Source organism: Mesocricetus auratus, unplaced genomic scaffold (assembly GCF_017639785.1).
Source record: "Mesocricetus auratus isolate SY011 unplaced genomic scaffold, BCM_Maur_2.0 Super-Scaffold_100033, whole genome shotgun sequence".
Lineage (NCBI taxonomy): Eukaryota > Metazoa > Chordata > Mammalia > Rodentia > Cricetidae > Mesocricetus > Mesocricetus auratus.
In genome coordinates this window covers 13,500,551-13,512,392 of record NW_024429213.1, presented here as the reverse complement: position 1 = coordinate 13,512,392, position 11,842 = coordinate 13,500,551, and the positions used below count along the sequence as shown (strand labels likewise).

General features: G+C 45.7%; 1 long non-coding RNA gene across 2 annotated transcripts; it reads right to left on the bottom strand.

Annotated features, from left to right (window-relative positions):
- Positions 1-9,318: 9,318 nt before the first annotated feature.
- Positions 9,319-11,762, bottom strand: LOC121135261. 2 transcript variants are annotated; one of them, XR_005872451.1, is made up of 2 exons: positions 11,358-11,762; positions 9,319-9,835 (listed from the first exon to the last, which is right to left on the bottom strand). It is a non-coding gene; the product is annotated as an uncharacterized LOC121135261 (long non-coding RNA). The 2 variants fall into 2 exon arrangements; XR_005872450.1 differs by having other exon boundaries at positions 9,319-9,831.
- Between the last annotated feature and the right edge of the window lie 80 nt (positions 11,763-11,842).

Below are 11,842 nucleotides of genomic sequence, written 5' to 3'. Positions count from 1 at the left end.
AATTCCAGTTCCAGGGGACCCAACACCCGTGACAAAACACCTATGCACATAAGATAAAAATAAATGTTTTAAAAATTAAAACCTGAGCCAGGCGTTGGTGGCGCACGCCTTTAATCCCAGCACTGGGGAGGCAGAGGCAGGAGGATATCTGAGTTCGAGGCCAGTCTGGTCTACAGAGCGAGTTCCAGGACAGCCTCCAAACAATACAGAGAAACCCTGTCTCGAAAAAACAAAAACAAAAAAATTAAAACCTGAAACACTGACTGGAGAGATGGCTCAGAGGTTAAGAGCACTAGTTGTTCTTCCTGAGATTCTGAGTTCAATTCCCATCAACTACATGAAAGCTCAACCATTTGTAATGAGATCTGGTGCCCTCTTCTGGTGTGCAGGCATACATGCAGGCAGAACACTGAATAATAAATATTTTTTTAAAAAACCCTGAAACTCTCAAACTTTTAACAGAAAACACAGTATTGGGGATTCATTCGTTCATCTTCTTTTCTCTTCTTTCTTTCCGGGGTCTCAATATGTAGTCCTGGCTGCCCTGGAACTCCCTATGTAGACCAGGCCTCTTGCGTCCCAAGTGCTGTGATTTAAAGGCATGTGTCACCACTCCTGGCTCAAATAACTTTTGAATAGAGCACAGGAACTAACCCCAACTATCAAGAAATGGGACTGTATGAAAATAAACACTTTCTATACAGCAAAGGGAACACAGTGGGCAGAGCCAACAGCATACAGAACAGAAGAAAATCTTCACTAGCTACATCTCAGACAAGGGGCAGATATCCAGAATTTACAGAGAATTGCAGAAATCAAATACTAAGGAAACAAAACTGCCAGTCACCAAATGAGAAAGTGAACCAAATAGACAATTTAAAGTACAAATGAGCTGGACATGGTAACATACACCTTTAATCCCACCTAGCACTTTCGAGGCAGAGGCAGGTGGATCTTTGTGAGTTGGAGTTCAGCCTGGTCTAGAGTGAGTTCAAGGACAGCCAAAGCTACACAGAGAAACCCTGTTTTGAACCTCCCCCAAAAAAACTACTCCAGTCAGATTGGCTATCAATAAGTCTAACAACCAATGTTGCAAAGGGTGTTGAGAAAGGAACCCTTATTCACTATTGGTGGTGGTGCAAGTTAATGAAGTCATTGTGGAAATCATTTTGGAACTAAAAAATGGAACTGCTATATGACCCAGCTCCTTCACTCCTAGGCATATACCCAAATAACTCCATACCCTACCATAAAGATATTGGCACCCCAATATTTCTTACTACTTTAATCACTAGCCAAGAATGGAGTTGATCTAGTTGTCCATTAACAGATACATACAAAACAAATTTTCATTAGCCATATATTAAAAAATGGAATGCTAGCCGGGCGATGATGCACGTCTGTAATCCCAGTGCACAGGAGCCAGAGACAGGCAGATCTCAGTGAGTTCGAGGCCAGCCTGGTCTACAAAGTAAGTTCCAGGACAGAGAAACCCTGTCTCAACCTCCCCCCCAAAAGGAATGTTATTCAGCTGTAACAAAAAGTTAAACATTTGCAGGAAAATGGATGAACTTAGAATATATGTTAAATGAGTTCATACAATCTCAGAAAAGATGCATGTTCTCATATTTATAATGTAGCCAATAATATATATGTAAACAAATGTACGCGTGGGGTACAGCATAACAAAGAAAAGAACGAGAAAGGTCGAGTATAAGGGAATGGGGAAGGACTGGATGCCGGTAATGGACTTGAGTTATGAAAGAATATGAAGCTAATTGTTGGTGTTTTATTTTTATTTATTTTACATCTATAGGTGTTTTGGCTGTATTTATGCCTGTGCACCACGTGAGTGCCCGTAGAGGCTAGGAGAGTGCTTTCGATATCCTGGAACTGGAGTTACCATGTGGATGCTAGGGATGAACCCAGTCCTTTGGAAAAGCAGCCAGTGCACTTACTGCCGAGCCATCTTTCTAGCCCCCATTGTTACTATTTTGTTTTGTTTTTTTCTTTTTTTGGCGGAGGGTCAAGGAAGGGTCTCATTATGTAGCCCTAGCTGTCATAGAACTCACTCTATAAACCAAGCTGTCCTCAAAATCACAGGGATCACCTGTCTCTGCGCCCCCACCCCGGAGTGCTGGGATAAAAGGTGCGTGCCACTATGCCCGGCTAAAGATTGTTATTTTTATGAAACATCTGAGCAACGTTTAGTATTTTCTCAAGCTCCTCCCCACCCTCGTCGGTGGCTCCTGTAATCCTAGCATTCTGCAGGGGGATCTCATTGAGTTTTAGGTCAATCTGGCCGACACGGTATGCTCGGAGCCAGCCTGGACTACATATAGAGCGCGACCCTGTCTCAAAAATAAAACCCAGGTCGCCCCACCAAGTTTGCCCTGTCAAATCGTAGTATCTCAAGCCGACCACCCTAAGAGTTTGTGCTCCGGGAAGTGCCCGCCCCCGAGCCTGTGACGCTCGCACGGCCGGAGCCACTGCGTGAGACCCGAGGGGCGCCCGCTCGAGAGCCGCTGGACGGAACCACATGGGTATCTGACGGGGGGGGCTCGGGAGCGGAGCGGCCGCCGGGCCCGGCCGCGGCCATCTTGGAACGTTCCACTTGCCGAGGGTGGAGCGGCGAGGGAAACGACGAAGCGGCGCCTGGCCCGCAAACGGCCCCCAGTCCGCTCGCTCCAGGACCCCGTCCTGGCCTGCTTTCTGTCACTCGCCGCTGGCGGATGGCAGTATCGAGTCAGCGGGACGCCTCTATCCCACCCACCACGCTCACCGCCCTCCCGTGACCCCTCTAATCCTTCCGTTTGGAACGCGCCCCCAAGGGTCGCGCGCAGGCATTGGCTCAGGAGCTGCCCTGCTGGGCTCTGATTGGTCGAGGGCCTGCGGCTTTCTGAGGCTGCGCGCGGGGCCTGGGAATAACGTAGCTCCACCTCCACCCTTGCGCCAGGTTCCCGGATATGCTTCGAGGCATGCGCAGTGGTTGTAGCCAGTGACTAGGCATCCAGGGCGTGGAGTCCTGGGTTCAAATACCACCCCAGTGTTTAAGTTGGTCGCGGGTAAAAGGTCAGCAGAGGGTACTTGTTTAGCTTCCATCATAACCATTCTTTGAGGTAACAGATCAAAAGTTATCAATGACGTTGTGCATACTGGTGCACGCCTTTAATTCCAGCCCTAGGGAGGCAGAGACAGGCTGATTTTTGAGTTCTGGGTTATCCTGGTCTACATAGTTCCAAAACAAACAGGGGTGCATGGTGTTAGAAACAAGCAACAAATAATCTCAGCCTTGCATAAAAGAACACTCAAAGGAAAAGTAAAGTAGCTGGGTAAAGTTATTCTTGGGGTACAGGGCAGCAAAAGGAGTGCCAGAACATTTCTCACTATTACCCCCTTTTATTGTGCTTTTTTTATTTCAAACTTAGCAAGCATACATTGACCATTTGAAGTCTCTAGTAGCAATACATTACTGTTATAAATTCTGGCTTAAACATTGTTTAAGGCAGCGGTTCTCAACCTGCCTAATGCTGCTAGCCTTTAATACAGTTCCTCATGCTGTGGTGACCCCAACCATAAAATTATTTTCCTAGCTACTTTCTAACTGTAATTTTGCTGCTGTTATGAATCATTATGTAAAATATCTGTGTTTTCAGATGTTCTTAGACGACCCCTGTGAAAAGGTCATTCCTCACCCCCTAGTGGGTCACAGCCTACAGGTTGAAAACCACTGGCTTAAGGTCAGTATACCTACCAAAGGGTAGTAGTTCCTTCATTAAGCTATTGAGCTGACTCAATTGGAATATGAGGTTTTAATCCTGTCCAAAACATTTATTCTCTTGACTAGAAAGATATGTTGTATATATAAACCTTTAGTCCTATTTTACTGTTCTCCCTTCTGGAAGGGTCACTCTAGAATTGTTTAGGAGTCAGATTAGAGATCAGGTTTCCCAAAACACGTTGGTATATATTGGACAAAGAAGAAGCTGCCAAGAGGACCAGACCGGTTCAGCTTTTAGTAAAAAAAAAAAAAAAAAAAAAGTGTATACTTTTCCTTGAGGCCTTTTTACCTTAATGTGTCTAGCCAGTTCCTACCTCCTTCTCAAGAGGTGCTCCTCATTGCCATTATGGGATTGGGGTGGTGACTGATCTGGCTTTCTCCAGATGAGTTTTCAGTGTTGGACATGGCATTTTGAGGGTACCCCTCCAGAGGGCCTATCCAAAAGATCCCAACTATCAGATGTAGGCAGGAAAGGAAGTCCTTAACTGGTGTCAGGGAAGAGATGTGAGGGAGAAGTAAAGGCAAGAGTTAGGAAAGGCAGGAAATGAGGAGAAGCCAGAGTGCAGGAATATGTCCAAATCAGCGTCCATTAGCATTTCTTGATGGGTTCACAAGAACATCCTCTACTGGGCTCCTCCCCATTTTCTCACCAAGGTGGGACTCAGCAGCGATAGACTCAGGATCTGTGGCTTCTGGAAATCCAATCCTGTATGCTGGAAGAGCATCCAAGGCTCTAAAGACTGAGCCATCATCTCTCAAACCAGCAAACATATGTTTTAAATGCATATTATTTTGTGTATATGGGTGTTTTGCCTGCATCGGGTCCCCTGAGACTGGAATTACAGTTGTGAGTCACTATGTGGGTACTCTCGAAGAGCAGCCAATGCTCCAAACCAGTAAGCTAGCTCTCCAGCCCCACACATAGTTTTTGTTTGTTTATTTGACGCAGGGTCCAACTATGTAGCCCTGGATGGCCTCAGAACTCAGAGGTCTATCTACCTGTTTCCAGAGTCTAAGGCCAGTACCAGCATGCCTGACTCTCTGCTTGGTTTCACATAGGATCTCTCACTCGACCGGAGTTCAACACTTTGCCTAAATGGTGGGCTACTGAGCCCCTGGGATCTTCCTGTCACCCCTGTCACCTCCCACCACTAGGATTATAGATGTACTACTCTGCCCAAATTTTCCATGCGGGGATCTGAACTCAGGTCCTCGTGCCTGCCCATCAGACACTTTACCCACTGACACATCTCCACACACATTTAAATTTCGCTTTATTTTTCAACGTGTATTTTGCATGGGACACTTGGCTTGTGTGTCTGTGTGTGCACAACTTTCATGCCTGGTGCCAGTAAAGGCCGCTGAATCCCCTGGAACTGGAGTTACAGACAGTTGGGAGACTCCTTGGTACACGGAAACTTGAGCCCTCTGGAAGAGTGGCCGGTGCTCTTAACTACTGAGCCATTTCTCCAGTCCAACAACATGGGTGATTTTGTTAGTTTGGTTTTGGTTGTTGTTTTGTCCCTTTGGTTTTTCAAGGCAAGGTTTCTCTGTGTAACAGCTCCGGCTATCCTGGAACTAGCTCTGTAGACCAGGCTGGCCTCGAACTCACAGAGATCTGACTGCCTCCGAAGTGCTAGGATTAAAGGCATGCGCCACCACCACCTGGCTAACACAGTTTTTTTGAAACAGGGTCTCATGAAGTCCAGGCTTGCCTCAGCCTTGCTATATAACTGACTCTATCTCCAAAATGCTAGGATTGCAACTTGAGACAGCATGGCTAGTTACCCTGATACTTTTTCTTTTGAGATAGGGTCTCACTGTGTAACCCTGGCTGGCTAGTTGAATGTGGACCAGATGGCCTGGAACTTGTGACAATCCTCTTGCCTCTCTGCCTCCTGTGCTGGAATCATAAGCAGGAGACACCATGTGCAGCCAGCCGCTCCTGCTATCTTGAGGAGCACTTGTAGGACTTCTGACTGAGGAATCATATGAGTGTTCTCCCAGGTTTGGGACCAAGGCTTTGTCTGAGCTCCAGGCGCTACTGGATGCGTGCACGCCCTCTGCCGGCGGCAGGGGAGGCAAGGTACGTCGTTCTGGAGCTTCGTTTCACCGCGTCGCGCTTACTCGGCAAAACAGCAAAAGCCCATTTGCTGGGGCTGTAGCCTCCTGTGGGTCTGGGTAGGCAAAGAGCAGAGTTTTAGGAGATGAGGCCCGAGGTTGTTAGTTAGGTTCCTAGGTGGGGCAAGTGGGTATACCTCAGGACAAAAAGCTGCAGTGGATCTCAACCTTCCTTCCTACTGCTGAGACCCTTTAATACAGTTCCTCATGTTGTGCTGACCCCATAGCTGTAGCTTGCTACTGTTGTGAATGCTCGTGTATCTTTTTGAGACAGAGGTTTGCCAAAAGGGTCTCCACCCACAGGTTCAGGGCCACTGCTTTAGAGTTTCTGTGGTAGAGGATTGTCAGAGCATGTGTTGGGCCTGGCACTCAAACCTGTGATTCTAACACAGGAAGCTGAGGCAGGAGACTGTCATGAGTTCCAGGCCAAAAAACCACAGCCTTAGTTTCTCAATATTAGCAACTATGTAAATTATAGATAGATAAGTAAATGGATGATCACAAAAATATGAGCCAAGATGTATAGGAGGCCCTTGGATTGTCTTTAAATTTAGAAAAATATTTGAGCTAATGTCTCATTCTGTATGTCTGGCTGGTTGTTATATAGACAAGGCTGGCCTGGAATGCACAGAGATAACCTTCCTCTGTCTCTGGAGTGCTAAAATTAAGGTCATCATTTCCAGCTTAATTTTATGTATGTATGTATGTATTTATTTATTTTGGTTTTTCAAGACAGGATTTCTCTGTGGCTTTGGAGGCTGTCCTGGAACTAGCTCTTGTAGACCAGGCTGGTCTCGAACTCACATTTTTTTCGAGACAGGGTTTCTCAATGACTTTGGAGACTGTCCTGGAACTAACTCTTGTAGACCAGGGTGGTCTCGAACTCAGAGATCCGCCTGCCTCTGCCTCCTGAGTGCTGGAATTGAAGACGTGCGCCATCGTTGCCCAGCTGTATTTATTTATACAGCGACTGATTTGTCTTAAAACATTCTTTGAAAGAGAAGACACCACACTTGAATTTAAGCAAAAAACACTTTCTAGTGTCAGACTTCTTTCTGTGCGGTAAGTCAGAAATTCATAGGGAAGGGACCCCACCAGCTCCCACTCCTTCCTATCAGCTTGTTTTAGTTAATTACTTAAAATATTTTTGGTGTTGTTTTTGTTTGTTTGAAACAAGGTCTCATTGTATATCCCTGCAGAGCCTGGAACTCACTTATGTAGACAAAGTGACCTTGAACTCCCAAAGTTCTAACATCCCTCTTTTTAACCATGAAAGTGCTGCAAGCTCGTCCATCTGTATCATGGTTATAAAAGCAGGAAGGTACTGGCACAGGAATGCACCAAAGGCACAGAGGGAGTTTAGGGTAGGACCCCTACAAGTACAGGTGAGGACATTAAAAAAAAACTAGTTTCCTATATAATACCCTGTGCCAAGGCTTACTCTGGATAAATTAAAATCTTTTTTGTTGTTGTTGTTTTTCGAGGCAGGGTTTCTCTGTGACTTTGGAGGCTGTCCTGGAATTAGCTAGCCTCAACTCACAGAGATCTGCCTGCCTCTGCCTCCTGAGTGCTGGGATTAAAGGCATGCGCCACCACCACCCGGCCTGATAAATTAAAGTCTTAAAGATGAATGGACAGAAGGAGATAGGGCATGAAGGCACACACCTGTAATCCTAGCACTCAGAGGGCAGAGATTGGAAGACTGTTAGGAATTCAAGCCCAGCCTGGATTATATAGTGAGTATCAGATCATCGAAGACTAGACAGTGATTCTATCACAAAAAACAAAAATTTCACATTGGTTTATTTTGTGTGTATGTGTTTAAGGGGGGAATATATGGATATGTATGCTATAGTGTGCTTGTGGAGGTCAGAAGACAACTTTCTAGAGTAGGTTCTCTCCTTCCACCAACAAACTCAGATAGTCAGGTGTTGCTTATGACTAGGAGCTTCTAGCAAAATACTTCTTGTACCCTCCTCCCTCCCAGTAAGGCCTGCATGCAAGTTCCTGTTTTCTGTCCATCCTTATTGTCTAAATGATAATTCCTGTTTCTGGCCTACCCTTTGCCGGAGGGCCCTGGGAACGTTAGCTTCTGACCTTGGTTGGTTTCCACCGTGCCTGCCACTGGTATAGAAGGCTCCACCCTTGTTAAAATAAACGCCATTCTCCTTGTCTTTGTCGTCATTTACATCCTTGGCCCTTGCTTGGATCTTTGTGAACTGTTGTAGCGCCGTAACCATGAACACCAGCCCGCTACAGTCAGGCTTTGTGGTCTGTGCCCACACATGCTGAACCGTCTCACTTGCCCTACACAAATCATTTTAAAAAGGGCTGGTGAGCAGAGCGTTGGTGGTGCACGCATTTGATCCCAGCACCCGGGAGGCAGAGGCAGGTGGATCTCTGTGAATTCCAGACGAGACTAGTCTACAAAGCAAGTTTCAGGAGAGGCTCCAAAGCCACAGGAAAACCCTGTCTTGAAAAACCAAAAAAAAAAAAAAAAGGTGTGTGTACATGTGTACATGTGTGGGTGTTTGTTGGAGAAAGAAGGGGATATCAGACAGTTGTGAGCTACATGCCAGGAAATCAATGAACTCATTCATCTTAAACTTTGATCATTTCTCTAGCCTCTGTTTCCTTGATTTTGACAAAGGGTCTTGAGGCTGTGTGTGGTGGCACACACCTTTAGTCCAAGCACTCCAGAGGCAGAGGCAGGCAGATGCCTTTGAGCTCCAGGCCAGCTTGATCTACAGAACAAGTTTCAGGACAGTCAGGATTGTTACATAGAGAAACACTGCCTCAAGAAAGGGAAACAAAAAGCAAAACAACAATATAGAAATCGAGGGCCACGTGAAAGCAGGGAGCTGATTCCAACAAGGTGTTCTCTGACCTTCATTCTCTGTAACAAGTCTGCCCCCCACATACACAAAATGTCAACAAGTTGTTCTCTGACCTTCATTCTCTGTAACAAGTGTGCCCCCCACATACACAAAATGTCAATTCTATTATCTTTTGTATCTTTTGCTTGTATCCATATCTGCACATCACATTCATCTAGTAAGTGCTATTGGAGGCCAGAAGAGGGTGTCAGATCCCTAGGGACTGAATTTAAAAACAGCTGTGAGAGCCATGTTGGTGCTGAGGATCAAACCCAGGTCCTCTGGAAGAGCAGCCAGTGTTCTTATCCAATGAATCATCCCTTCAGCCCTGTCTAATATTTTCAAAAAACAAAAAAAAGCCAGAAGTGTGGTGATGCATGCTTTAATCCCAGCACTCAGAAGGCATGGGGCCTATATAGTGAGTTCCAGGACAGCCAGAACGACATAAACATAACATATCCCCCAAAATAAATACTACATAAACACATCTCCCAAAATAAATACATAAATGAATGAGTAAATAAATAAATGACACACACAGAGGAGGGGAGACTGTTTAATAGGCTGATATATACACATACATATATCATTTTTAAAAATCATAGTGATATTCAATCTTATGCATTTAAGGAATTCCTGTAAAACCATTTTCAACAAAGGATAGCAATCCTAAGATAAAATGGTCGGAGGATAAGATCAGGCAGTGTCCCAGTTTCCTTTCTACACCTGGCAATGAGAACTGCTAAAGGAACAGGGTTTGTCTGGGTTATACTTACAGGTTATACTCCATCATAGCAGTGAAGTCAAGGCAGCTGGGATCGGAGGCAGTCATGCCAGCAGTCAAAAGCAGAAAGAGAATGAACACTCACTATTAATGATAGAATGTATTAATACAGGTGTTCAGCTTCGGGTTTCTCTTTCTCTTTTTTAAGATTTATTTATTGTCAGGTGGTAGTCCCAGCACTCGGGAGGCAGAGGTGTGCTGATCTCTGTGAGTTCCCATGGTCTACAGAGCGAGTGCCAGAACAGGCTCCAAAGCTACACAGGGAAACACTGTCTTGAAAACCAAAAAAAAAGGAAGGAAGGAAAGGAGGGAGGGGGAGGGAGGGGGGAGGGAGGGAGAGAGGGAGGGAGGAACACTGTATCAATGTTGACAACCATTACCATGCACTAGCCTGTGCCAGAGTCCTCCTTGATTTTCAGCTGGCAAGCAGCTTCAACCCCATTCTAGAAGGTTCCTTTATTTCTCTATTCTTGTTTATGTGTATGTGTAGGTGCATGCCTAGTGAGCACAGATGCCCTCAGAGGCCACAGAAGGGTATCAGACACCCAGGAACCGAGTTACAGGTGGCTGTGAGCTGCATGTGTGTGCTGGGAACCCAACTCAAGTCCTCTGGAAAAGCACCGAGTGCTCAACCTCCGAAGTATCTCTCCAGTCCCCAAAAGGACTCCTTTTCTTACCCTAGTCCCAGTACTTTTTCCTCCTGCCTCAGTGGCATGAGGATCAGGAGTTCAAGGTGTCAAAAACTGAGCCTGCCCATATTCTGAGATCAGTGTCTTACTCGGCTTTCATCGGAGAGATTCTTACTGGACAGGGCAGAGGCTAATGTAGAAACCCATTAACTGGCTAAGAATAAAGGATGGGCTTGGCCCTCAGTGGGACACAGTTATATCACCCCTTCCAAAGCTCAGGGAACATCGAGGAAGAAGAGGCAGAAAGAACAGGAGAGCCAGAGGATGGGGAGATGTGTATCAAAAAGATGTCTCCTGAACACGAATGGCATTGCCACTGCACTCATAACTGAAGCTGTGGTTATGAAGTTGCGCGCAGGACAGGCACAAGACCAAGCTCTTCAGCATTTCCTCATGGATGGGGAAACGACCCATGAGGTCCCATTCCTTCTTTTAGGTAATGTATGGTTTGGATGGAAGAAGGTGTAGTTTTCTTTAGTGGGTTAGACACTGGTAAGCTGTTCTTGCTTTAGCAAATACTATTCTACCCATGCTCAGTCAAGAAACTCTAGAAGACATGGGCCACACAGTGATGGCGCACACCTTTAAACTCAGCACTCTGGAGGCAGAGGCAGGCGGGTCTCTGTGAGTTCGAGACCAGCCTGGTCTACAGTGCGAGTTCCAAGACAGCCTCAAAAGCCACAGAGAAAGCCTGCCTTGAAAAAACAAAACAAAACAAAATAAAAACTCTCGGAGTTGGAGAGATGGCTCAGCGGTTAAAAACACTGATGGCTCTTCCAGAGGACCTGGGTTCAATTCATAGCACCCATATGATGGCTCACAGCTGTCTGTAACCTCAGTTCCAGGGGGCTTGACACCTCACAGACATAGATGCAGGCAAAACACCAAAGTACAAAAAAATAAAGAAAACATAACATTTAAAAACAAAAACAGAACCTCAACTATATAGCCCTGGTTGTGATGAATGCAATTTAGTTCTCCATTCTTCAATTTCCTTTTGTTGATTTTTTTAAGCCAGGGTGGTACAAATTCTCTGCAATTCTGTCTCAGCCACTAGGTCTCACTCGTTTATTATTTCTCACAACTGAACATGTATACACACTTACCTCAAGATTCTAATGTTTCCAGCGTGTAATTTGGGGCCTTTTGTGTTCCCACGGTGAGCATCCTTTTTTTTTTTTAAAGACAGGATCTCATGTAGCCCAGGATAACATTTAACTTTTGCTTCTTCCTAGCCAAATATTATGACTACAGGAGTGCGCAAACATGCCTGGAGCACTCAGATGTTTTACCAAAAAAAAAGACTTATCGTTTTGTAAATTAAACAGAGCCAGGGATAGAACTGAAGAAAACAAAGCAAAATCCCATTGCATATTCCCCCGCCCAAGGCGATGTCAACTTTCAAGATCTTCCAGAGCCAAAGGTAAACATCCGGAAAGCCACTCTAGCCCAAGTCAAAGGACTAACTCGTTAGTCTGGGAGGTTCACCCCTCTATCTCTCGGTGGGCTAACGAGTTCAATGCTTGGCCCGCTTCCGTTTAGGGAGGGGTAGGCCCTCTCTCTCTCCGGGTTCCCTCACATAGTCCTGCCT